The sequence below is a fragment of the Anas platyrhynchos genome, chromosome 2, assembly GCF_047663525.1.
Source record: "Anas platyrhynchos isolate ZD024472 breed Pekin duck chromosome 2, IASCAAS_PekinDuck_T2T, whole genome shotgun sequence".
NCBI classification, from domain to species: domain Eukaryota; kingdom Metazoa; phylum Chordata; class Aves; order Anseriformes; family Anatidae; genus Anas; species Anas platyrhynchos.
Window position 1 is genome coordinate 9,317,842 of NC_092588.1, and position 26,955 is coordinate 9,344,796.

At 40.9% G+C, this 26,955-nt stretch overlaps 1 protein-coding gene and 1 long non-coding RNA gene across 5 annotated transcripts in view; one reads left to right on the plus strand and one right to left on the minus strand.

Annotated features, from left to right (window-relative positions):
- Positions 1-10,698: 10,698 nt before the first annotated feature.
- Positions 10,699-26,955, plus strand: part of ASAP1 (ArfGAP with SH3 domain, ankyrin repeat and PH domain 1) — a 148,534-nt gene continuing 132,277 nt past the window's right edge. Inside the window, exon 1 of one of the 3 annotated variants that reach the window (XM_072034307.1) lies at positions 10,699-11,040. The gene's annotated coding sequence lies outside the window, so the exon portion shown is untranslated. The remainder of the gene's footprint in view (positions 11,041-26,955) is intronic. The other 2 variants (XM_038174126.2, XM_027452716.3) reach the window with 2 other exon arrangements.
- On the minus strand, positions 10,876-24,157 carry LOC119715810 (uncharacterized). 2 transcript variants are annotated; one of them, XR_005263215.2, is made up of 3 exons: positions 23,966-24,157; positions 12,612-12,745; positions 10,876-12,048 (listed from the first exon to the last, which is right to left on the minus strand). It is a non-coding gene; the product is annotated as an uncharacterized lncRNA (long non-coding RNA). The 2 variants fall into 2 exon arrangements; XR_005263214.2 differs by lacking the exon at positions 23,966-24,157 and having other exon boundaries at positions 12,612-13,050.

Consider the following 26,955-nt stretch of genomic DNA (forward strand, 5'->3'; position numbering starts at 1 on the left):
ATGTAGTTCTACCTATAATCACTGTCACATTATTTTCTTAACCTAGATTGTCCTACATGGCACGATAGGAACAGACATTTGACAGGTCCTAAAGAAACCTTCTAGAATAGACCAGGCATTAAAGATTTGCCTTTGTTGTAAGAAGAGAATAATGTTCACAAAAGTTACATACATTTCCATGTATTAATATATTTTCCTGGGCAGTCATAGCTAATGTCAACTTCATGTATCATTCCACTCTGAAATTTCCAACATGCCCATCTCTATTAGTCCAAGAAAAAGATGGGTCCTTTTCTTTTTACACTTTCCTTACATAAATACATAAAAGGGCTAAAAATCATGTTTTTAAAATGGATGGAGGTTGATGTGAATCTGTTATGTTAACAAGAAACAATATGGTATTTCCACATGTAATTAGACTATGTTAATTAGTCTACAGTCTATCATGCCAAGAAATGATAGAAACAACTTCTTAACTATATAAAAGTGGCAGGGGTTTTGTTAATGTTTTGTCTTCAGAGAAAAAACAACTCACATTTCCATCTGGATCCAACTCAGCTGCTGTGAAAGAGCAGCATCAGCAACCAGAATAGCAGAAGCAGCAAAGAGTCAGAGTTCAGTTCCCAGTGCCATCCTGTTGTTTCTGCAAGAACAGGGCAAACGATCCTGGAAAAATACAGCAGAGTGCATCAGGGAGAGGTGTTACACTTGGCTGTAAAGCCCTCTCCTAAGTAATCACTGGGGGTGTTGACTTGCCTTTCTTTTATTTTGGTTATTAAATATGATCTGTGATCCTGTTAGCACTTTGCATGTCACACGGAAGTTTCACACCAGAAAAGGACTGGGATGGAGATTCCTTAGCTGTGGTCCACAGTGTACCGGTGAGCTCACTGTTCCTGTGGTATGCTGGCTTTCATCCTGGATTTTACTTGGGAGGAACAGAGCCAAGGGAAGGAGAAGAGATGAGATAAACAGCAAAAGCAGAAACCATGGTCAACTTTTACAGGAAGGTCAATACCCATATTCCTCTAAAGGCCTCTTAAAAAGAGGCACAAATGCTTTTTCAGTATGGTTTTCCATGTAATGTAAATTGCCACAGGGATGTTACACAATGACTCGGAGGATAAGTGCCCATGAGGCAATTTCTTTATTGAGATGTGGAGCTCATCGCAGAAAAGCTGGAAAACACCTGTAGGCGTGGGAATAAGTTTCTACTCTTGCTGGAATAAATACACCCTGGACATGGTGCGGGCTTTTTAAGGTCCCACTTTACAACATTTATTTCTGTCTGTCCTCTGAAAAGCCTTTTCATTTTTTTTTTTCACGGCTGAGAAAATATGTGTGGCTGCTAGCAGAAGAGAAAACATTTATCCACATAGTTAAGGTGGCCCTCAGTGAAGATAAGCTGAATGACATCAGCAAAGTGAGGCAACAAATGTGTGAAATGCAAGTTTATGCTAATCCTGAGATGTTGTGCTAGAATTGGCTTTCGATGCACCAAGGTATTTTCCCCAACCACCATATTTGGCATATTGCCCATGAATATAATAAAAAGCATAGCACTAAAGGCTTCACATGGCTGACCTGAAAATCATAGAAGTTGAGGAAAGTTTTCTGTTCATTCCAGTGGTCTTCAGATGGCAATTTTTGCAGGGAGCACCACTGATTACTAAAATATCCTCAACCATGTCAAAACCCAGAGAAAATTATCACACTAAACTGCATCTGCTCACAACTGCCACATTATATACATTAGCTGTCTGTCTCAGGCTGACCTATTTTAAATAATTATTTCTTTATGGAAGTTTAAAGGCTTGAGTCATTCCAGATGATGAAGCTGCAGAGAAAACTCCCTCTCCACCTCCTCTCCCCACCCCCATGTTACAGCATTGTGGAGGCCTTTTTCATGGAGCTTCATTCCTTCCATCCATTAAAAGAATTTGAAACTTGTCATTAAAATGGCTTTTCAGACAGAAGTGTGCCTTTTGTCACATCTTTGAATGCCAGCATAAATGTAGACAAAATTAAGCTTTAGCAACCAAAATTGCCCCAAATACTTTTGGTATTGAGCGTTTGCTGGACACTTGTCTGAGAGCTACAAAGCTCACTTCTGCCAAGAAGTGAGGGAAGAAAAATCACAGATGATACAAAGAGTGAGAAACACATATCCTACAGGGAAGGGAAGAAACTCAGTGGTCAAAGATGGGGAAGAGGCAGGTTTGTAATATTCAGTATATTCCACTGCATACATCAAATCTTCATTTTTTCTGTGCAGACTTTCACAGCCTTTCCTTCCTCCTGTGGCTTTTACTACCCAAGAAGGAATTGTCTTGGAGAGGCAGAACAAAAAGCTGAAAACTGAACGGAGTGTGGGTGTGAGGGGGTTTATGTGTGCTTTGGTTTCAAAGCTTTGGCCTGAAAAGAGATATTTGCGTTAACAGACTACAAAAGATGGATGATTTGCTGCACTGAAAAAGTTAGAAACTCCTGCAACGTCAACACAGTTCATTGAAAGTTAAAAGGGGGGCGTGTTATTTTTAGGTGCTAAGTAATTCACATTTTGTGTTTAAAATAAAATATTCAGCTGTATCATTATGAGTCATTTTTGCTCAGATAGTTTACTAAAATATTCTCCTTATGTAATACTATCATCCAACATACCTGGGATCTCTATTTTAATATAAAGTCCATGTACACCAGAAAGTCTGCAGATATATTTGTATTCTTAAGCAAATAATAACAAAGCAAAACAATATTTCAGGTATAGTCACTATTAGCAAGTTGTAAAATGTTGACTTCTCTCGCTATATATTCAAATAGTCTATGTCTTCTCTATTATTACTTTTTCTCTGCAGTTTATGTGCTGTATGCCTGCAGCCAGGAACATGTGTTTCCAATTATCCAAGCTTTCCAAACCAGCTTTGCGTTCAATAGCAACTTCTTTTTTTAAGGTACAGCTCCTCCTCCCACAGAAGTTAATATTCCTCTTCTTTTTCACATAGCAAACAGCAGTGGCTCTTGATTCCAGGCCCATTTTAGAAATCATTTAATTTGGAGCTCCCCTAGACAAGAATGTATTCTCATCTAAACTTATTGTACACTTTACGAGACAAAACCAGGGTTTCATATTGAAGGTATACAGAGTGCTGAAGAAAGAGGGGGAAAACTGATGTCATCCAGTCTGCTTTTTATGATATTTTCTCTAGTTTCCTATACAGTGAAGAATCAGTTGACCAGTAGAGTGATAATAATAGAAATGTTAGATGTCGTAAGCATCTCATGCTTACCATACATGCTCAGGCCTTACAAATCCCATCCCTATAGCAACCTGTGACATGTACCATATCCGAATGATGTGTTGTAAGGTCATGAACTGTCATTTTCCCCTTTTGTACATGGAGAATTTCAGGCAGACAGATGTTTAATTCTGTGTTGGCTTAGGCCTCAAGCTTGCATGTGACACTTCTGATCATCTACATCACTGAGATGTTGACCTGCTCACAGGCTTCAGTCTGAAGGAAGACTGGGGGCTCACTACCCAAGGAATTCAGGCTCAGAACTGCAAATTGACAGTGCAAATATAACAAACATAAGGCTTGTACGGAGAAAATCAACCCCAAACCAAAGCATAGTTTATAACAGTAAGAGACACAGACAGGGAGACCAAGGCAGTGTCTCACCTGAGCCGGAGATATGGGGTGATGTATGAGGAAAGTGGGGTTAGTGCATATCCCTGGATCTGGCTCCAGGTTAGGATGAAGCCAAAACACAACCAGACACAGAAATTTGGAAGTGACCTGAGGTTTGACAGTTAAGATGAAGCCTGTGTGAGTGACCTGAGGCAAAAAGAATAGCTTGAACTCTGTAATATTCACTAAATAACCACTGCATGTTACAGCTCCTGAGGAGGAGAAGTGGAGAGGGAGGTGCTGGTCTCTGCTCTGTGGTAACCAGTGACAGGACATGAGGGAATGGCACAAACCTGCCCCAAGGGAGGTTCAGACTGCATATATGGAAACATTTCTTTACCCTGAGGGTGGTCAAGCACTGGAACAGGCTTCCTAGAGAGATGTTTGATGCTCCATGCCTGTCAGTGTTCAAGAGGCATTTGGACAATGCCCTCATTAATAATGCTTTAAGTTTTGGTTCGCCCTGAAGAAGTCAGGCAGTTGGACCTGGTGATCTTTGAAGGTCCAGCTGAACTATTCTGAATTACAATCTATATAACATCAACAGAATCTGCTTCCTGTGTATGGAAAGATGATTGGAGAGAGATCAGAAGCAGGAAGCCACCCTGAACTTCATCAGCACTTCTGTGTTGGAGTGTGGTGCAGGCCTCAGGCAGCAGAAAAGCTGGTCTGTGTTTGTGAGGCTGCTAGGAACAGGTTATAAACCTTTAAAACCTTTATAAAACCTTTATAAATCCTTTAGTCACTGAGTAACCAAAGATCAAACAGCAGATTACTCATCTGACCACCACGTGATGAAAAGTGTATGATCCCTCATTTGTATGAGAAGCACTGCCTGAACATTACTCCACAGTAGCCTGAGCACCGGGGATACAGGAACCTTCTGGAAAACAAAGCCAGCAGGACAGTGTATGTTGCAACTAGAAGGCACAAAAGCAAGACATTGACCCCAAAAGGAGTCACTGTGTTGCCCACCAGCAAACATGCTGGAACAGCAGGTTGCAAATGTTGTATGACCCTCCTCCACACACGTGCTCTGTAGCCCTACAGCAGATGTGCAGTGAGCATGGTGTGCTGCAGTGTTTGAAACTTCTTATGATAACATGGTAGAGTGGAAGTGAGATAGAGGAATGTGATCCTGAATGAGCCAGGATGAATGCTTCAGCCCACTCCCAGGGGGCATGTGAGTGAGATGTGGGCAGCCACTGCCTCTCACAGAAGAGCTGAAGGCATGTCTCCTGAGGAGAAGCCTATAACCAGAGCATAACCAGTCAAGAGTGAAGCAATGGGGATTATGATGGCGATGAGACATCTACAGAGCATGTTCCTCCTTTGGGGAAGTGCTGCAGTCCTTCCATGACAATACCAAGTCTCTTTCCTAATCATTGCATTCTTCTCCCCATGAGCCATCACACCTCCGTGGTGATGGTCCCACATGCTTTTGTAGAGAGGAGGGGAGCTGCAGCCCCTCTGATCATGAGATGTGGCACTTTCTGACTCATCAGATCTAATGGAGGCAACCACACTGTTTTCCCAGTCACAGATGTTGTCACAATGGTCATCACCTATTTCCCAACAAAAGCCATGAATGGTATTGTAAATATGTTTTATTTTTTTTCCCTATGCCCTTTCCTTTTCCAGATCCCACTAAAGATTCCTTGGCTAATAGCTCTTATATACAGTCTATGCTGTATACAAATATACAGTGTTTATAGCACATGAAGTTTGTACCATTTATAGCAGTGTTGACTCTCACATCTCTATGACAAGTCTCCTGGCACCCACCCATACTTTTAAATACTCAACTCGTAGTAATAAGGGATTTACAAGATTTTTAGCACTAATTTTATGTGTATGTCTGGTCTTCATTCCTAAAAAAAATGTTTAAAATTATTTCTTATATGACTTCCAAAGGCTGAGATCATGAGAAGTTTATTTCTCTTTTTAAGAAATCTCTAATTGCCAAACCAACCTGGTGATCATCTGGGCATTTGTCATAGTGTTTATTCACAAGTTCACATGATGCATTTGTCATTTAAATTTCCTGCAGCCAACGTATGACAACACACTGAAGAGGCATCTCTTTCACCAGTTTTTAGAAAAGAAGCTGAGGAAATCTTTGGTGGCAAAAGCAGAGCAACTCAAGCCTAGAGTGATGCTCACAACATGTCCAATGTGTCCTCCTAACCTGGCACTTTCAGCACAGCTGCCTGCCTGCAAACCTCCAGGGAACAATGCAGAGTGACTCTCGGAAATTCATATATCAGCCTGTTCCTTGTGCGGCAACATTTTATTGCAGCTAGTGTTTGTGGTGTATAATTCAACCTCTGTTTTTTTTCTCAGTGTTATCTGGACTTTCCACACATAGCAAACAATGGAGCCTGCAGCTATGTTCACACCATGGAGATGTCTTTAGGTGACAGCTGTTTTCTTTAGTGCCCTTTATGGATTGCATTTCTATGCAGCATATTTAGAGCAGAACTGTTTAAAAAGTTTTTTTGAACTTATCTTTAATTTCCCTTTTCACACACCGTTTTAGAAAAATATATGTAGGGGAGAAAAAGTGGACTATGAAAACATTCCCCCTTTTGCCATTACAGCTAGGAAGGAGGAATGAAAAGGAAAGTAGAAAAAATGAAATGCTTTGGTCTTTTTTTCCTTATAAAAAAGAAAACTATTAAACATAAAAACAGTTAAAAACGAAATGTGCACAGCCCCCCGTGCAGTGGTGCAGCCTGTAGTTACCACCAAGGGTCAAGTGCTTCTTGTCAAGGCAGTTTCCAATTCCCGGACCTTTTCATAACGTCAAGAGGTGTTATTTGCTTAATAAATGTACAAACATGTTGTTAAACCTGTTAAAACACAGCTTCTGCTGTATTTCACTGAATGAACAGTGGGGAAAGCAGCAACATTTGTTGTTTAATGTAAGAGCACATGGCTTGCTGCTGGATGAAGGGGGCTCGGTGCTTTGGCTGGTGCAGAAGTGCCAGCAGGGATGCTGATCTCAAAAGTAAACCTCCTTGGCTGCTCATTTAGGAAGGAATGGACTGTAATAAAATTGGCAGGGATCTCCAAGCAAACATGTTCAAACTGAAAGTCAGTGTACAAAGAGATATGTTTTGTAGCACGGCAAGAAGTCTCTAAACCAGCTAATTACTGAAGTTTTGTGGAAAAAAAATAGTGTTTATAGCTTATGGGAAGTTATGTCAGTATTTATGAAATCCTTTTGGTTAGTGTTTTCTACTCATTTTCTCTAATGTTTGCTAAGTTTAAGCATATGTTGTTGTAAATCCAGATAGAGCCATAGTGTGAATGTGGAAGTTGGTGTAAGCGTGACACAGTATTTCTCTGGCATCCAGTTTCTGGTAGCTACTGAAGGATGTGGGACTGCTGAGTGCACAGGGCTGGCTCCACTCAAAAGGGTAAATTAGTTTCATGTGAATATATTGTCACTATTTCAAGGGTATAAAGCCTCCGTGAGACTGAAGGGTGAAGAATGACAAAGATGGGACCATCACTTTTTGTCTCCAAATGTTTTCATTATTTAGCAGAAGTCTCTTCCAAATCCAATAAGTAGGGTGGTGGAAAATAAAGAACAGATCTTTGTTTCAAATCTATACTGAAAAATTTTCCTAACTATTTATAATAAGGCTTGTCATTGAAACATGAAGAATAACAGAGCTTGGGGCCTTGCAGGTTAATGATAACTCTTTCACAAGCATTTTGTTCACAATCTCAATTATAATTCCATGTGCTTTATCTTTCACATACATAGCTAAACCCTTTTAATCTTTAATGAACTGATCTGTCTTAATTCAGTAGCTTTCGAGTTCTTTGTTGAAAAAGTGAGAATTTCGTTATCAGCTGGAGGTCTACAGAAAGTTATATCCTGGGGATATAGAACAAGTGAGCAGAAATCTCAGCTGCTGTGCACACGTCAAGGATTAATGTGGTGTTTTTTTTGTTGTTGTTCATGATGGGGGGGTTGTTGTTATTTTTGGTTGTTTTGTTTTGTTTTGTTTTTCCAGTTTAAAAGCAAGCATCTTCACGTCTGTGTTGAGTAAGGCCACTGGCTTTTTTTTTTTTTCTCAGTTGGTAGTGGGGATTTTGCAGCTGCTTTGCCCTTTCAGGAATCTTCATTCACTTTTTTAGTTTCGGTGACTGTTGGCCTATTTGAAGTTTTCTCTCTACTTTGTTTCTGCTGAGTATTTCTGTACGGTTTATTTTTGTCAGCTTTGTTATACTACCTGCCATGCTGTCCTTTTTCTCCCTTTCACTAGGACTGACAAAGACACTTTTCTGTAGAATTTTTCAATAGAAATTTCTCATCAAGTGAAACTTTTCAGAGTACACACAACCTTTTGTCATTTTTTCAACTAGAAAACCACAAAAGTATAACCACTTTTTGCAGTTCTGTACAGAAATTTTTGGAAAAATTGATAAACTGATAGCTGTCCATTGAACATAACAATGAATTTTTTTCCCTCTCTTTGAAATTTTTCAAGACAAAAGCCAGTTTTGCAGCAAGCACTTGCTCTTCTCTTCACAGCCTATTGAAGGTAGCCAGAGGACACTAGGCTTTTTAATTATTGCTTTATCCCCTCTCACCTTGACCTAACTGTGCCCTGGCAGGGAATGTTTGTCTACCTCTAACTGATTTACAGCAGATGTTAGTGGTAATAAATTATATCCCGCTTCCCCCAGCTCTTCTTTTGTAGAGCTGCTTGAGTGTTTTCAAATGAAAAGTCTCTTAATCTTAAAAGGAAATTTTTAAAAATGTATATTTTGAGGGGTTATGAATATTTTCTCTTTTTTTCCAGTTAAACTGAAAAACAAAGGCTGTGCTTTATTCTTTTTCTCTGTTTTTGTTTTCCTTTTGCTACTGGGAAAAGTGGAACTAAAAGGAGAATGCAAGAGGGAAGGTGAAAAAAGTGACAACAGAAAAACTTCTATGGAAAGAAAAAAAAAAAAGTGAATAACTGAAGTAGCTCACTGGCAAAATACATGGGAAAGGAAAAAAACTCAGATGTTTTAATTTTTCCCTGTTTTTTTCCACCAGTTCTCTCCTGACATCATCAAGCAACCATTTGGTACTTGTTTCATGTAGCACGTGCTAGGCAAAGGGAATGACTTCATGCCTCTAAAGCAAAGCCTTTGTTCTACCAGCCACTTGCACAGATGCTGCCGCCAGCGCTCCAGCTGCATTTGTAGGGACTGACTTCCATCACTGGCCTCACGCATCCTAAAAAGTAGTGGGAGGATGACTGGCAATGAGAGGACCCAACCTGGAAGTTGTGTCCTGACTCAGAACTCAACTGGAAACCAGATCAGACTTCCCGAGGCAGAGATGCCCCCAAATCCACACTTTCCACTCCAACTTTGCTGCCAGGCTGCCCACAGCACCACTTGGCCGACACAACCTTAGTAGACCAGGCATGATTGCCAAACCTGGCCACTTTCAGGGAACACTGTAATCCGTTATATTTTTGCCAGAGCTTCTCTCTTTGAAATAAGCAGAAACCTGCCGTAATTAGCAGAAAGTGTTTGTTTGCCTCTAGTGCTCATATTTTGTTCCTGGTGAGTACCCTAAAAAATTATATAGGCTCATACTGCATGTGGGACTTACGTTAAGGCTATTTCAGAGGAGCTAATTGCCTTTGCCTTGAGCCAGGGCACCAGCCAGTGGAGATTACCTCTGTGTCTAAATACTTCTCTAGCAAACGGGCATGTGAAACTCAATATACTTTTTTTTTTTTTTTAATCATTAGGTCTTAGGAGAATCAGAAAATCTGAAGACACCGGTTTTGTTTCTAACATACTGTAGTCAGGGCTGTGTCAAAAAGGTGGAGTCAATTTTTACAGAGAAGCCACATTTTTGGAAGTGGGTCCTTGCCTTAGGAGTGAGTAACCTCTGAAAAGTGGTGAAGCCTGCAATTGTCCTCCTACAAAAACACAGCAGTCTGCATCCTGCAAAAACCCTGGGGCTCAGTTTTCTGCATGTGCTCATAGCCCTTTGGATTTCAATGGGACAACTCCAACAAAAACTTCATTTTATGAATGACATCTTTGGGAGCAAGGAGTTCTACACCTACTTTGATAGGAAGTGCTATTGCTTTCCTTTTCTATTGTAGCTAACAAAGATTTTTACATTTATAGTTCAACCAAGGTAGATTATAGAAATAAAGAAATCAATTAAGACGATTCAAACAAAAAATAAAGTAATGAGAGTCCATTCACTAGAAACAAGCAACCAAGCAGGCTTCGTCTTAATTTTGCTAAGAACTGCAGAGTTCAACCCTAAATTCCTTGACAAAATACCATAAAGGGAGTTTTCAGACTCTGCTTCTCCTTTAAGACCTTTCTCTAATTTTGGAGGTTCCCTTCCCTCCCATTCTGCATCAACCCTACAGTAAATCATCACTGGCAGCCTGCAAGTGTCCCACAGACAGACACATAAATCTTGTGTTACAGCAAAAGAGAGGGGGAGAAAGCAGAGAGAGAGGTAACACTGGTTCAGGAGTCCCAGGTAGCCACAGCTGATGGCACAGAGTGTGCACCGAGTGCAATATCACCTCCATCTCGGAGGAGGAAAACCTACCTAAAAATTATACACTTTTTAGCTAAAGCATCAGTATCTAGGAACAAAGGGAGGAAAACAGGATGCTGGAGCAACAAGGTTGGATATAAGTCCTCCTTTCCCTGCTATAACGCAGGGAAAGAAGGGCTCAGAGTTTTAAGCCCCCCCCCCCCCCCGGGCAGCTTGTGTTACAAGGCATCACATATCTGGCTGCAGCCCCCACCATGGGCAGGCGAAGGGTTAACAGGAGAGGCTGCACGTTAGCTGTATCTGTGGAGATTATGGTGTGTTTATCCAGTGTTCAGATTTCCTGTCTGAGTGTTTGGATTTCCTGAAATCCCTGCTATCAGCCCAAGTGCTGTCCACTGAGCAGACCTTTTTCTCTCTCACTTTTTTTTTAACTTTTTTTTTTTTTTTTTTTCACTTTGCTCACATGGTAGGCTTTCCTTCCTGCTCTCTTTCCAGTTGTAGTGCCTGTGTCTCCTCACCGGTCAGGACATTTATGGATGCAGATCAACACTCTTAGACTGCAGAACTCTGGGTTCGCCGTGCATTGGATTTCCTGTTTTTGTTTTGTTTTGCTTTGTTTTTAATTTTGTTTTATTTGACTTTTTCTTTTTTATTCCTTTTTTTTTTTTTTTTTGGAAATAAAACTTGAAGAAAAATGGTCTTTTCCAGCTGCCCATGGGAGAATACATTTTAGTTTGAGATGGAACAATGGCCTTAGGTTTGAAGAGCAAATCTGGAATGGGAATTCAGCCTGCACAAGTCCTGGTGAGTTACAGGGCATCGGCTGGGAGGGTGCTCAGTCCCGTACAGCTCTCGGACAAGGACAAAGGCTGAGCGCAGCCAGAGTGTGGCTGCTGAGCAAACTGCAAAAAGCAGAGGGGTATAGCTGAAGGTAAAACTTTTCTTAAAAATAAATAAATAAATAAATAAAAATAATTAAGTCCATTTTTCATTTCTAAAAATACACACTGCTCTACAGCCTAGATAACATCTAGGTAAACTTTACCGTAACTAAATCTATCAGGCCAGATTCTACCAGTCCTTACCCATGTGAGTAACTTCTACTCACACAAACAACCTCAGTGGCTTTTAAAAGAGCTCGTACTAAGGGAAGGCTTGCAGAATTGGGGCCACATGTAGCAAATTGCAACAACTCAATCTGCGTGAAATTTAATCGTAAAAGAAAAAGATCGTTTTATGAGTGTCATTGTATGCTTCCTTGGTCTTTTAAGCTTTATTGTTGATCCAGTTTTAAAATTGAAGAAAAACCCATGTGATAACTATTTCTCCTATTGTCTCTTAAATAAGTTTGCAGTAGGAGTGAAAGCGTATTTTCTGCAGTAATGTTCCGGGAGGCCAGAAAGGGGCTTTCGTTGTTGGAGGGAAAATGCTGAGTGCTGTGCTGCTCCAAACTGGAAAGCTATATTCAAACATGAGGCTTAGCTAAGGTTTTAACTTCATTTTTGGATGCGAGAGCCCATGGCAGCATTATTACTAGCCTGAGGTGTTTTTAGTTAAAACATGGTCACAAATGCAACACATTGACTGGTCTCAAAATCAGTGAGTCAGCTTTGAAAAGAAAAAAAAATCTTCATTTCAGACCTCTTTGAATCAGATTTCATTGCTGGCATCCATGGAAGAGTTTTTGGAGTCAGATGTGGAAGATAAAACATCATCACTGTTGCAGCTTTTGTTGTGTCCCTTAGCTGCAGGCTGTGGTTGCACTGCACATTCCTGAGCTGCTCCTTGGACCTGTTCCAGGGACTTGGTTCTCTAATTTTAGGGAAAAATCTTGTTTCAGAAATTGCTTAGATACTAGGAAATGTATATAATGAAAACAGCCTTCTCTACTTTAGCTCTGATTTTCATTAGACTACTGAAAATGTCCTGAACTCTAGCGTATAATACTGCACATCAATCATCATTTAAAATGTTGGGGTTTAGCAGGAGAAAATACCTTACTTTTTTATACCAATAAAGGGAAAAAAACATTTTCCAAATTCTTTCCAGAGCTTCCAAATTTGAAGTTTTAAACTAACAATTGCCTAGTGTGCTGGGTTTCTGCACAACCCTTTGAATGTGATCCTGCTGCTCTTCTTCAAGCTTTTCTTCTTTCCTCAGTATCAGCAGAAGGTTTGTGTGATACCAGCCAGACCAAACTGGCGTCTTTTTGCCTGCAAGCCTTCAGGAACTCGATTTTAATTATTAACACAGGGCAACACTGAAACCGATGGTATTTTATGCATCTAAATGTTGGTTCTTGCTGTGTACATAGGTGTGTATTCTCAGTGTGGGGGATCCCCCAGAAATGAAAGTGGGGACAAGGAGTTCCTCACCTGAGTTAGACCAGACCTTGGTGTCCTGTCTCGTGGCTGTGCTCTGTCCATGGCTGTGACTGAAGTGGCCAAAGCAGAAACGTGCTCCTCTCAAAGCTGGCAGAAGAGTCGGAACATCACTAATGATCAGTGAACTGCAGAAAATAGAGAGCACAGATGAAGACTGAGGGGAAATGTGAAGACTTCTCTAAGTCTACCCAGATCCCCTAGCTTTGGAAATGTGGTTGGCTGTCTGATGAGCAGGAGCCTTGGGACTGGTTCAGTTGCTTTTTTCCCTCTTTTTTTGCAGGATGGTCAGAGCTTTCTGGTTTAAGTCAGGTTGGAAATGCTGTGGGAAGTTTTTTCTGGTGGTATTTTGGTATTTCCTCTTCTGCTCACACCCAGACCAGGAAGTGCAGAAGCACAACCTTCAGCTCATTGTGTGCGGATTTCTTTTTATAAATGTGAATTCGCTTCCCTCCCCCCCTCCACCCTCCTTTTTTTTTTTTCTTTTTTTCTTTTTTTTTTTTTTTTTTGTCCAAATAGCCCTCACAAAGGTTTAAGGCTTGCTTTGATTTAGACTGTGGGAATTTTTGGTACCTCTTTATATAACTGCACCAAGCACTGAAAAGTGCCCTAATAAATGATTATCACATTATTTCTGTACTATCTAAATGCAATATTCCCAGCTCAACTCCCTACTGCTATATGTTAATGGGCCAGTATCCTCCAGCAACTGGTTCTGTTGGCATTTGTCCCCATACCTTCGGCAGCTAATTGACGGCTGATTGGACTCTAAGACCTATCTGTTCAGTTGCCCATGGAGAAATGTGGCAAAAAAACAATCTTTTTGGTAACTAATTGCACTGTTAAACTCTCTACAGTTAGATACCTCACATTTTTTCCCTTTTTCTTCTATCTCTTCTGCATCAGTGAGGAAGTTCAGCTCGTGCACCTTCTCCACATGTGTCCAACTCATTCACCATCACGGCCGCCAGTCCTCCTGCCTTTCTTGCTGTTGTTGGCAAGTGCAGATAAACAGTTTTGACAGGCAGAGAGTCCTGCAGAGCTAACTTCATGCATGCAGTGATATTTCTCTGCTCAGATGATGAATGGACCAGAGGAACTAAGCCACTTTCCCTGAAATTTTTCCCCACAATGTAAGCTTTTAACCCCTCCTTTCCACGCTATTTTCTGGAAAAAGCAAAGAATGCAATTCCTTACCTGATCACTTTGGGATTAAAATTGTTTCATTGAGCCTCTTCTACCCACCTTGTAGGGTCTTTTGTCAGCCATTTTATAAATGAAAATGAACTTTAGGTGGATCTTAAAGTTAGGCACATGGCAAAAGGATTATTCTTATTTCCATTTGGGTCTACTATCATGAGTGCTACATGAACAGATGGAAATACAAGCAAAGGGAACTGTCATTACATAATTCTATAATTCAAGAAGACTTAAATAGGCACAGTGGAATTACCAAGGATTTTGGAGGAGTGTTCTTATTTTGGGGCACTTTTTCTCTTTGCCCTTGTGCTTTAAGGCTCTCTCTTGTGCTTTGGGGAGGAGCAGTGCTTCAGGGAGAGGGCACCAGGTGGTGAGAGAAGGATGCTAGGCCCTGTTATTTCAGACACTGATTAGTGTGAGAATAGGAGGTGGTAGGGTTCAGCCTGGAGCAGGTATTGCCCTCGTAGAACACAGAATCCCAGAATGGTTTGGGTTGGAAGGGACCTTAAAGATTATCTAATCCCAACCCTCTGCCATGGGCAGGGACACCTACCACTAGACCAGGCTGCTCAAAGCCCCATCCAGCCTGGTTCTCGTCCACATGGTACCCACAAGGCAAGCTCCATCCACACTGAGGGTCTTCGCTTGGTCCCCCCGAAATGCAATGCCAGAGAGGCAGCGATGCTTTCCCTGTACTCTCCCTTATCTCGGCTGGAGTTAACAAAACCCATCTGCCTCTGTGAGTCAGCAGAAAAGCATTCAGCTTTTATAAGAGTTAAGGGACATGGGATAGGGCAATGTCAAAGCGCAGAAGGCTTCTCCCGGCTTTTCATTCGCACAGTGCTCACGTAGAGGAAGTCGCATTTTCCATTCCCATTCACCAGGAAAGGTTATTTACACCAAGCTGAGGATGCGGCCCCTGGCATACAAGACCAGGGCTGCCGAACAAGGCTCCTTTCATCAGCAGTAAACGTGAACAAATGCAGAAACGACAAGCGGTGCGTACCGCGATGTGGCTGCTGCTAGCAGCTTGGAAAAGTCAAGAAAACTTGATTTTCTTCTCATCAAAAACGAAACAAGGAAGCCCCCCCTCCCCTCCACCCCCACCGCTACCACCCTGGCTCGAGCAAGTCGATCCGTAGGTATTTGTGTGGGGGTTTGTTCTTGGTGGTTAACCACATAACAATTCGAAGCATGTGGCTAACTCCGAAGAAACTGCCTTTAAACGTTTGCAGACTGCGGTGGTGTTAGCGAGAGCGAGGGGCTGTGGGCCGTGGGGGGCTGCAGCAGGAAGCCCTGTACATCCTGCAATATAGTCCTGTGAAGAGGGGAAAAAAAAAAAAAAAAAAAAAGAAGAAGGTTGTGACTCTTGGAGCTTCTCCGCTGTCGATGCACGGCAGCACAGGGCAGATGTCCTCCACATCATGTTTCATGTCTTTATTGGTGTGTCAGGGCGAAACACCCAGCAGGAAGCACACAGCAGAGAAAAGAGGTGGCGACCAGTGGGAGAGCATTTCAGCACGCAGCTTTCGTAAATAAATCAGGAGGAAAAATAACAAACAAACTGGGGGGCCTTTGCGATGAAGCAGAGCACGCTTGGGACTGCAGGGCGATCTCCAAGGGAAGCGTAGGCCTGGAGAAGGAGGCTCAAGGAGGCGCTGGCCAAAAGGCAGCAAGGACCAGCCCTGCTGTAGTTTGGGGTGGTAAAAATGCTCTAGGCCTGAATTTGTTGGGCAGGGAGGAAAGGCTGGAGGGAGGATGTGCACAGAAGCGATGGGAGTAGTTGTGTCTGTGGGGGTAAATGGCCCAGCATCCATGAGTGCCACAGTGCTTGTCAGAACAGAGCTGTCGGGGTACATAATGTCCAGTTTTAAAGGATTTGGTGCTTAAAGAAACCAATACAGCTTAAGATTACAACTGGAGGAGACCCGTGTGAGACATTCAGTGAGTTTGCAGCTCCCAGAAGATCACAGGTTTTTAGTTTCTCTTCATTTCTGGTTCATCCCAAATCTATATCCAGGGGGGCCCGACTTTGAGTACAAGCAGACATGTTTCTAAATGTTACTTGTGCAGATACTGAACTTCAATTAATTTTCTTCATCCAGCTATAAGCCTCATTTGTAATTCAGCAGCTAAAAATACTGTATCTGAACCATTACCAGAATTGCCCTTAATCTAGGAAAGAAAATGACTTTTGGTGTCAGGCCCTAAGGCTGAAAATTCAACCTGCTTTGGAGAAAAGGCAAATGAGGCCTTGCCAGGTCTTCCCTCTTTGTTTCATCAGCTGGAGCTGTGGCTTTGTGGCACGGGTTGGGGTGGGATTTCAGCTGGAAACCAAGCTGTGTCCCCAGGGTCCTGGCAGGATCTGCGACTACACACGCTTCTCCATTTATATTCTCCAGTCTGGGGAGGAAGGAAATCGGCCATTAGTTAGTGGCCAAACCACAGCCACGGGACAGCCACCTTCTGGCACTGAGTTATGGTGTGACCACAGGCAAGTTGCTGCATGGCACTACCCAGATCAGCAGCAGAAGTGTGGCTGACTCCCACTTTCCTGCCCTTCATCCCTGGAGCAGCCAGAAGGGAGTGTGCAGATGGGAAACGCAGGGCACACAGACAATGTGCTCCTCAAAACTACTGGGGCAGGAAGAGGGAGACGTCTCCTGCCAAGCCTGGTGCAGCTGCATGCGCTTTTTAATGCAGTTGGCCAAACGCACAGGAAACAATTTTGTTCTGGCCAGAACTGCCAGACTGTGAGGCAGCAGGACATTTCAGGCACAAGGACACGCCTTCTTGTATCTAGGTTCAGCATATCACCAAGGCCTTACTTAGCATGATACTCTGGTTCCATATGAGAAGATAAAATTATCCAAGCCAGTGCTTCAAGATCCTGGTCAAGCAGTGGCTGACAACATACACACAGGAAGCAAGAGCCGAACAGGGATACATGTAGTGATAATTCCTCAGATTAAAATCCCAGTTTCCCAGCACTTCATCTGAAAGACTTTTGGAGTCAAAGCCCCTGCTTACATTGTACTTGTCTTGGATAGACATTTGCAGCATGGATTTGTGTTATTTTTCCTTTAAACTAATAGACATTTTTAACATCCATGAAAAAAGCTTATATGAGTTCAAAACGCAATTAGGCAAATTCATGGGGAAAAAAAAATGTCTTCAATTTACAGCTGTTAAATCATTACTGACAGTCAGGGTCCAATCCTAGTCTCCTACATGAGGTTTTTAGCTATTTAGTAACTTTATAGTGCTGCTACAAATTGAGTTTTGTGTAAATATTCCAGATTTATTTGTGGGTAAATAAAATCTATGCCAGCACCATGGAGTGTATAGATTTATTTCATCTCATTTAGAGTGTAACTATATTGCTACTTTCCTTCTGCTTTCAAAACCAGTTGTTTAATAGTCACCCAAATTAGCAATTTTACTGATATAATCATTTACCTAATGGTACATTCCCCATAAAACGTGGAAGATTGCATTCTCTACTGGTGTAGGATACTAGTTCCATCCATCTGATCAGAGGCAGGTCATAGATGCATATCCTTTAATAATTATTTCAGCAGGTGCCCTTTTATTTCTGTTCATAATTAGTAGCTGAGTATTTAGCAAAGCTTGTCAGGATCCAAAAATCCTACAATTCAGTTATCTATATTCATGAACAAAGGGGATCTCTACCTTGGTAATTTCTGAAAATATTTTATGAAGACTAATGGATATTATAATTCTACATTAAATTATTTATCAGCCACCAAGGTAGGATTTTGATTTTACACTTGTCCTAGATTAATGTCATAATCTGACTCCAGATTTAATCAATGGTAAGGTAAGAGTCAGCCAGAACCCTAGATCTCACGCATCATTTATACTTTATCACTTTATTTTGTGTGTTTATGAACTTGTGGTTGAGAAGGAGCCATGTGTTGTTGCGTTGGTCATGTTGGGGTTAAAAATCTACATCTAACACAAGATGATCTACAGCTGGTATTTGTTCTCACCACCTAGACAGTGAAATGAGATTGGGTTCAGTTGAAACCAATTTCCATACCACTGAGAATATTAGAATTAATGGGTGTCAGTAACAGCATGAATAAGGATAAAAAGGTGATTGTAAGTCATGTTTTGCTCCTGTATGCTTGAGCCATATGACAGTCTACCTGGAACCTGGTCTGAATTAGAGAATTCACTTGACAGTTGTGATTTATGCTTTTATTCCTAGAGTTCCTGGGAAGCTCAGAATAGTAATTGTACTGTTGCCACTGTAGCGTAGTATATAGTATGTACATGGTATATTGCAAACTTTTACAATTCGTTCCTTTTGTTGCCTTCAGAGAACAGCCTGACTGTGAAGTTCCTCTTAGCGAGAAAGCTCCATGCCACAAGGATCATTTATAAGATTAATTCTGCCCATTTTAGGACTGATTCACAGATTCCTTTCCCAAACAGCCAGAAGAGACCCTAGGTCCTAAGTGTCTACTTCTGAGAGCTGGGATTTGAAGTAGACCCATGTCCCATGAGTCATATCAGGGCAAAAGTCATTCAATCTCTGCAATTTGAGGAAGAGAATTGGGTTTACAGATAAACTCCTACAATAGATATGCACAAGAGGGAACATGACCCCAGGCTGAAGCTTAGGAAAACAAGGAATCTTAGATAAAGCTTTTTCATGATGCTGGATGTTGAAGTACAAATCGCCATTTAAAAGAATAGAAAGCAATCACATTCTTGTTGTGTTTTATGTTCTGGGAGGAAAAAAAAATCACAGAGACTTTGATAATTGAAATTGATATTAAATAATGTGTTACTAAGAAATCTGCAACGTTCGTAGTCTGGTCTCTATAAATGAGGCTAAGGCAATTGCACTGTGTGCCCGTCTGTGATTTTGAACCCCTTCAGTCAATTCTTATGGAGGAACAGAGAACTCAAATGCTACATATTTCACGAACACAGGCAGATAGACAGAAGAAAGAAACAGTTTGCTATCTCTGAGTACCTCCTCCCCAATGAAAAAGTCACTTCTACTGTGAGAAAAAAGAGGAAAGACAGAACTTGCATGGAAGTGAGGCACTGTGCTCACTACAACCTGTGGGAAAAGCTACAACAGGCATTTGTACTTCATTATATCCAGAGCTAAATTCACGCAGGAGGTACAAGTCCACAAGCAGCCATACACCCATCGTTCTGCCACTTGAAAGCCTTCCCCTAGGAGAAGCAGGGTGCCTCTGTGGGTTTTCATCACCCCGAAGTCCTCTCTCCGTGTTCATGCAAACCTGAATAGCTTTAGGAGCAAAAAGAGTTAGGTGAAAGACACCTGTTGTTATTTATCCCGCTACTTTAATTCTCTCTCCTTGAAAGACATGCCTGTTTGCAATATCATGGACCATTAATCCACCACATTAATAGGGGAAGCATTCCCTAGGAATAATAATATCCTGACATCAGTATTACTGGCCTACGAGTGCTGACTGCCAGTACAGAAGCAAAGTTTTGCTTAGGCAAGCAGTACTAGGAGAGAACCCTGTTTGCTAAAGCTGTCCTTTGTAGATAATGCTTAAATCAGTAATTTTCAAAAGCTGGTTGCCTAAAATTCAGAGCCTCAGCTCATACCAAAGTTCTGGATAAATTATGTCTATGTTCTTTGGACAGTGAGGTCAATTATTTCAATCCAGTAATGAAGGTTTCAGTAGACAAGAGTTCAGCACTTCTGCTTGATTTTCCCAGTGCAAGACAACGTATGTCAGTCCTGAGCTGCAGAACGTTTGTTTTTCAATCCAAATCCCTTCTAAATAGAAATCACCAGCTGGGCCAGACCATTGAAGACAAGTCAATTCGTGTCTTGGAGAAAGACCCTGGGCTCCCTCCAGAACATGAACTTAGAAGGGAAAGAAACTCAGATCCCCAGAAAGGACAGTTGAGTGTTTTCACTCCTTAGCACCTCTAGCCATCTGCAATTTGTATTAGTGTACTAGATTTAGCAGGAGATGAGCGGTGGTCACGAACACCAGAACTGAACAGTTGCATCCAGCTCCCACTCCAGATGCAAACTGCAGTGGGTTTTGCTGTGGTTTTCCACAGACAGGAGGATGGACAACAGTGACCAGGCAGCATCTGTGTGAACCCTGGCAACACCCTCTGATTTCGACAGTAGTTATCATGAGAAAATTATGTTTCTGTTTTGTCTTTTCCTGTGCATGTTAAAAACAAGACGTTTGTTGGGTTTTCTTCCCAAAAAGGAAATAGGTTCATTCGGGAATGCATGAGGCAAATCAGATTCTTTTAAGTACCGAAAGATATATGTGTGCAATTTCAACATTTTTAAGCCCTCCCGGGATATTTGTTCAATATCAGTTGTGTCTGTTATTGTACTGGTTTTGCAGTAAACAGTAGATCTGATATAAAGAAACCCAGCCTAATTTATACTGTTAATGTAGTCTTTCTTAGAAGCAGAAGCTATTTACAAGACCATAATTTCCCTCAGAGACACTATTTTTAATTGGGGAAGAGTTCTCTCAGAGGAGTAATAGTCTTACATCTGTGCAGTATTTTCCCAATCAGGAGATCAAGAGAAAGAAGATCTGAGCAACTGCTTCTTTACGTAACAATGAACATAGAGCTTTGGAGTAAATCATAATGTGCAATAAAATTAAAAAAAAAAAAAATTGGCTGGAGATTAATGACTGGAATGGGATTTACTGAATTAAATTGGATCAGATGTTCCCCAGAAAAATATGAGTTTTTGTTTTTCACAAAGAAAGATTTAGCTTGATTGTGTCATAACTACTGACAATTTCTAGACCTTGCAGAAGTGGTCCTAGGTGCCTGCAGAAGAAGTGTGGAAAACCTGGTCTTGAGCAGGCAAGGAAGAGACTAAACACAGAGCCTCCATGGCACACAGTCTCTTTAACTGCTAAAGTATTATAGAAAACATTATAGTTTTACAAGATATTAAGGGCTCACTTAAGGTTTCTCCTTCCAGGGGCAGGTTCATGAGTACAGGTCTGCCTCAAAGACAGATACCTACTGAATTGTTGAAGACTGCTATCAAAGTCCAGTTGTGCCTTTCATGTTCACTGTCAGGTGGCTTAGGTGGCTCCTTCTTCCTGTGCTTTCTTCTGTGAATCTGCTTTCGAGTGTCCAACCTTCCCGATATGGGCTAAAGAGAAACATGGGCAGCTGACTCAGGCTATTGAATTTCCCCTGGGACTGAGGCTTTCCAAGCTAACACTTGGGTTGGTGTTTCAGTCCCAGATTTTTTTGTGGCTTCAGCCTTGAGGAGCAAAATGTTTGTGTTTCTAACACTGTTCACTGAAGAGACAGGCTTAAAATTATAAGCCACAGACTGAGACTGAAGTTTCCTGTTGGTGTTGGTGGCTTTTTTTAATCAGAGATGTGTGTTCTTTTGTCAAGAACCAGACTCAGTTCATGAATATAACAGAGGAGGAAATCAAAGCTACCTAAGCTACTGACTGTGCTAGAGATACCAAAACATTTTTTTTGTTGTTGTTTTCCTTTTAATTGATAATATTTGCTGACCTAAAAGTGAAGCAGGTCTGTAACATGTCTGATAAAAAGGTTCATTCAGAAGGTGCAATGCTGAAGGTACTAAACACCTGCCTTGTTGCCTGTTCTCAGGCACCTGGCAAGGTGCTTCTCAAGCTAGCTTTGCAGCACTTGGCTGAGTGACTTTCCCTTATTAACTCAGTTTCCCTAGGCTTTTGTAAAAAATGGACCTAACAACAGTTGCCTAGAGCCAGGAGAAGAGCAAGACTACATTATTAAAACCCAGAATGCAACACCATTTTAAAATTCATCAAAGTGCTCAGAACAAATTCTCCAGAGATCGGGGGCTTAGTCATTCCAGGTTTCTCCAACTCATTTAGATAATTGTCCCTTGAAATAGTTATCTCTTTCTTTTTTACTTCTTCTTCTCTCTCTCTCTCTCTCTCTTTTTTTTTTTTTTTTTTTTAACATTGGTACTTGCCAAGTATTCGCTTAGCAGGCAGCTCAGCTCTACAGCTGCAGAAGAGCAGAAGAAACCTCAAGTTTCCCACCATGCACATCTCTGCTTTCTGCAACATGCACCAACCATAAAGCGCATCTAAAATAATCATCTCATTGTCACCTGCTGACATAGTAGCAACTCATTAACCAATTTAACTAATTAATACATTGGTCAAATTCATTTCACTGTGAAGTGATTTATTAAGTAATAGGGGAGGTTTAGAGAGGTAAAATATGAGTTATTCCATATTTTTAACTACCATCAGAGCCTGGAGAGACTCAGTCTTGATGCTTTCCCATCTTCCTGAAAGCTATGTGACTTGATTGCTTCTGTCTTAGAGTAAATTCATGCTGTCACTAAAACAAGCAGTCCAAGCACCACCATCACGTGAGCTCAAAAGGGAAACTGGTACAAATGAAACTGGAAAAGGGCGGTTTATTTTTCAGCTGCATCATTCTTCCCTCGGTAAAAATATCTAAACTTATATCACAGTTCATTAATATAAACTTGTACTATAACTTTATTGTATGTTATTTGTGTAATTTCTTGTAGCCAAAAATTTCTAAAGATAGTTAAAACTTCTCATCAGATTGCTAGTGGTAGGTACAGTCATGGTAGCATACCGAAATAGATACTGTTTCCTGGGGGCTTCCATAAAAAGCCTAGTTTTTAAGTTTTCTTTTCTTTGTCTTGGCATCTCTTCTGAAATGTAGAACTAGGGCTACAGCCTTGTATGTGCCCACAGGATGGTTTAGGCAGAAATACAAGGGCAACTGCGATGCACTTGGGGCATGCAGCACCCCAAGAGGTGTCTGCCTCTGTGCTCGGCACCCTACTCTCTCTTTTAGTCAGTAAAATGGAAGAGTCAGTTTAGGCTGTGATTCATCTGACCTTTGTAGATATCTCCTTTAGCATGTCTTCAACATCTACCCTTGTAGGATGAGGTGAGCTGCAACCTAGTTTCAGTTGACAGTATTGACTCTATCATCAGTAACTATAAAGGGAGCCTGGGGTGAACAGCCCAGGCAAAGACATTTTGTCAGATACATTCCACTTTTAAAGTCTAAAAGTTGAGTCAGAGCTCACTGAAGTGGATGTAAAGAATCCCATTAACATGGACTGAGTCTGGATCAAGTTTTAGGCTCTGTTCTGTCATTTCCTTTGAGATAATCTCATTTTTCTATATAAATAGTGCATATGATTTCAAAGGCTTGCTCATGGACCTGGACATGACTCAGTACAGGAGGAGATACAGACGTGAGGAATGAAAGGAGAGGATATTTAAGAACATCTTTGTGTTCTTGTATTGAGGTTTCTATGTGCCTTGTATTTCTGGATATTCCATAGAGAGACTTTGATAATTCTGTGCCTGACTGCACTCCGCTGAAAGCCAGAACGGCCAGCAGTGCTGTACCAGCCAAAGGATGTGAAACAGACACAGGGTCCCTAAGCAGGAGAGTGGCACAGCTTGGCACATGCCAAAGGGGAAGGCATGAAAAAAACGGCAGTTTGAAGGGCAGAGCTGTACCGAGACAAGAGGAGCTGGCAGAAGGCACTGTGGAGTCATCCTTCTGCTCAAAGCCTGGCTTTGTGCTGGAGACAGCAGACTGAGATGAGCACATCAGGGTCTGGTTCCTGGCTCTGCTACAGACCGTCTGTGTGGGACTCATCTTTGGAGAAGAATTAGCAACGATCCTTTCAGGAGGAAATGTGTTCATTGACTTTCGTGATGTGTTCAGACAATGCGAGACCTGATGAGTGCCTGAACAATCGATGACAGCTAGAAGCAGGAGGCGTGCCACTGGCTTTGCTTGAGAGCTGCCGCCACACAGCAGAAAAGTAGGGATGATGTGGAAAGCTCAGATGCACCAGACTTTTCATGCAGGGAGAAGCTGATTTTTAACATGGCTACAACAGGTTTAGTCGTTTCTGATTTGTACAATCCTATAAATCCATTTGCAAGTTGCCCTTATTGAATTCAGCCCACAATAAACAGCTATCGAAAATGAGTGGGGACAGTGACAAGAGAATGTAACATTCAGATTGTATTATTAATCTATCATCCATATACTGTGCACAGGACTATTTACTGCAGACTCCATACTGAACTAATCATTAAACAGTTACTAACCTTGCAGAGCAGGCGGAAAACACTCTCATGTCATGAGCTTCTCACAGGCTTCAGAAGTAGATTGCAAGTAACTCAAAATCTTGGACTGTGGATGGCAGCCTTGTCATCAAATATAAGAAAATACCCTTGACAGGGTCTGTGAGAGCTCTCTAGAGGTTTGCAGCTGGGAATCAGGCGCTCTGATTAACTGCTGCCTCCACAAAATGAAAAATCTTCCCCGAGCCCAAGAAACAGCTGATGGATATCGTAGGAAGTGATAAAAAGGTCACTCGTAAGTAGATCCAAAGAGGTTTAAGTCACAACACCGCCATCCTGAAGGCCTTCAACAAATAATAAAAGACAGGCATCAAAGACTGCAGAGTCCTTCAGTCTAAATACTTACACAAATCTCTGTGCCATATACCTGAGTCTTGAAAATTCACCTTTGAAGAAGATTGCAGAAAATTACCAAACAATTGCACTTAAACCCTCTGGCTGGCTCTAGCGATGTGTTGTAAAATTGTACAGTGGTGATATATTACAAAACTGTTAAACCCTAGACTTATCAACTTTTGTGGCATGAATTCCTAAAGCTGATTTAGGCTGTCCAGTGTAACTATTCCATAGCCCTTTGTACAGCCCAGGTATCATATGATCATTTCATAATCATAGGAGGATTGTATCATCAGATGAATGTGGAGAATGATTTTCCATTCTAACAGCAATGCCATCTCCTAAAACGAGTTTTTGTTTGTTTGTTTGTTTGTTTTTACTAAGAATGCTGTACAAGGAATTACCTGAATTTTAAAAGTTGATTTTCAATATGTATTCAAACACATGGCTATTTCATGGAAGAAAACTCCTACTTTGCCAATATATTTTAAAGCTCAATAGAATGACCTGAGGATTAATAATCCCCTCAACCTCACATCAATCCAGTGTAAAACAATGGAATGGCTAATTCCAGACACTATTCAAAAGGAATTAGTGAAAAGTAATGCAATTCATGGCAACCAGGATGGAATTAAAGGAAATGTATTTTATTTCAAGAAAGATATTTTGATAGTTTTTGAGGTTTTACATTTTCTTGAAAAAAAAAAAAAATCAATACTATTGATGTAGTAAGTATGAACTTTAGTAGAGCTTTTGGCACCAAGCAGCGTTTTGATTAAGAAACTAGAGGTATTTAAAGTCATATTGTAAGTATTTTATAGATTATGAATTGAGCAATTGACAGTTCTCAGAAACAATTATAAATATGGACTCAAAGAGATTGTCACTCAGTTTTTCGGGGTCTTATCTGGGCTCTAAACTATTCTACATTATCATACCTAACTTGTAAGAGAAGCAGAAGTATCGCTAGTAAAACAAGCAGAAATTGAGTGGAGACCACTGTGAACACAGAGCAGGACAGGTGGTATGCAGTGATCTGCTCACACAGTAAGGCAGGTACCAGTGCACAAGGTGAGATGAAAGATAAAGTTGCTGTGAGATGAAAGAGAAAGACAAGGGATGGATGCTGTGACAAAGAATCCAGTCCTGGTGGTCGCCAGCCTCTGTGTTTTTTGCTGAGTGCTGCTTTCCCTGCCTTGAGCACTCAGACCAGGCAGTGACCACATAACTCATCTTGCCCTTGGCTTCCCAGAGGTTAATTACAGCAATTCCTAAAAACCTGTTCGAGCCCTCTTGTAAGGACAGCTGTATGTGGACATCCAGGGTAAAACAGACTATTTAACAAAGAAATGTGTGTACTGCCTTGGTACGTGCAATTCAATGATGACTTTTCTATTATTACTTCTTTCACGATTCAGCTCATTCCCATAAGCATGCTAGTGCTTTGATGGTGTATTTTTTATGGAAGTACTGAGGACACTGCTAATATATGAGGTCAGTATGGGGCTTTCATTGCTTAGGATATATTAAAATCAGGTCTGAGGTGACATGTCCAGAGACAAATATCCTCAAATTCCCTTCATATGTTAGACCACATGCTAATAGAGTTATCCAAATCATGGATTAGGGTGAAACCAAAGAACATATGTTTCTTGCATCCTGTTTGGAGGATAACAACATAGACACAAGCAAAAGGAACCTATAGCAGATTTTGGCATAAAATGAAATATATTTTCTTTAATCTCACAGTTGATTCAAGCAAATGTCAGTTATTACATGAATTGAGTGGTTTAATTCTGTATTTCGGTCATGAAAATAGTTTCAATAATCTTTGTAAAACATGATTTTGAAAACAATCATAAAATTTGCAAGATATGCTTTTCAACAGAATCTAGATAGAGCAAATAGTTGATTCCCAGTAGTTAAAATAACCAGCCTATTTTTTTCATTTGCTCATTTGCAGCAAATAAGATATTTTCTACCTGCATCATTTTAAAACTTCTTGGGATATAAAAGCTTTCTGCTCAGTCATTAGCTGTAAATTGCAGAATGAAGAAGTACTCTACAGCATTTCCAGATGAAGTAGTCTGTTTATACAGAAAGTACAAGAGCTATAATTACTACATGATCACATTTGTATATCAAGGTCAGAATTCTGTGATTCACGCTATTGTTTGGACATAAAGGGAGTTGATTTTCAGCATGGTGGTGTACAACTACTATTATTGCTACATCAGTGACTGTAGAAACAATATTAACTTTTGCTTGTTTGAGTTTTTCTAGGTGGGTTAACTCCAGTTCAAACATTCATGAAAAACGTCTGGTTAATATTTGTCCTAAAATATTCATTAGGCATGCAAAATATGTACTTAGGTATATACTCCCCAGGTTGTTCAGACTGTGTATTCTATTATGAAAGCAAAAATAAATCCTCCATAACTAAAAGCAAACCAAAATAGGTCATTAAATGTCTTATGCATGAAATCACAGAGAGTTTAAGCAGTATCAAATGCAGGTGATTAAAGACTGCAAAAATATTTCCTGATCTTTTCTTCTTCTCTGCAAAATCCTTGCATAAGATTTTCTTCTTGCCTGTTATCCAATATACATTGCAATTT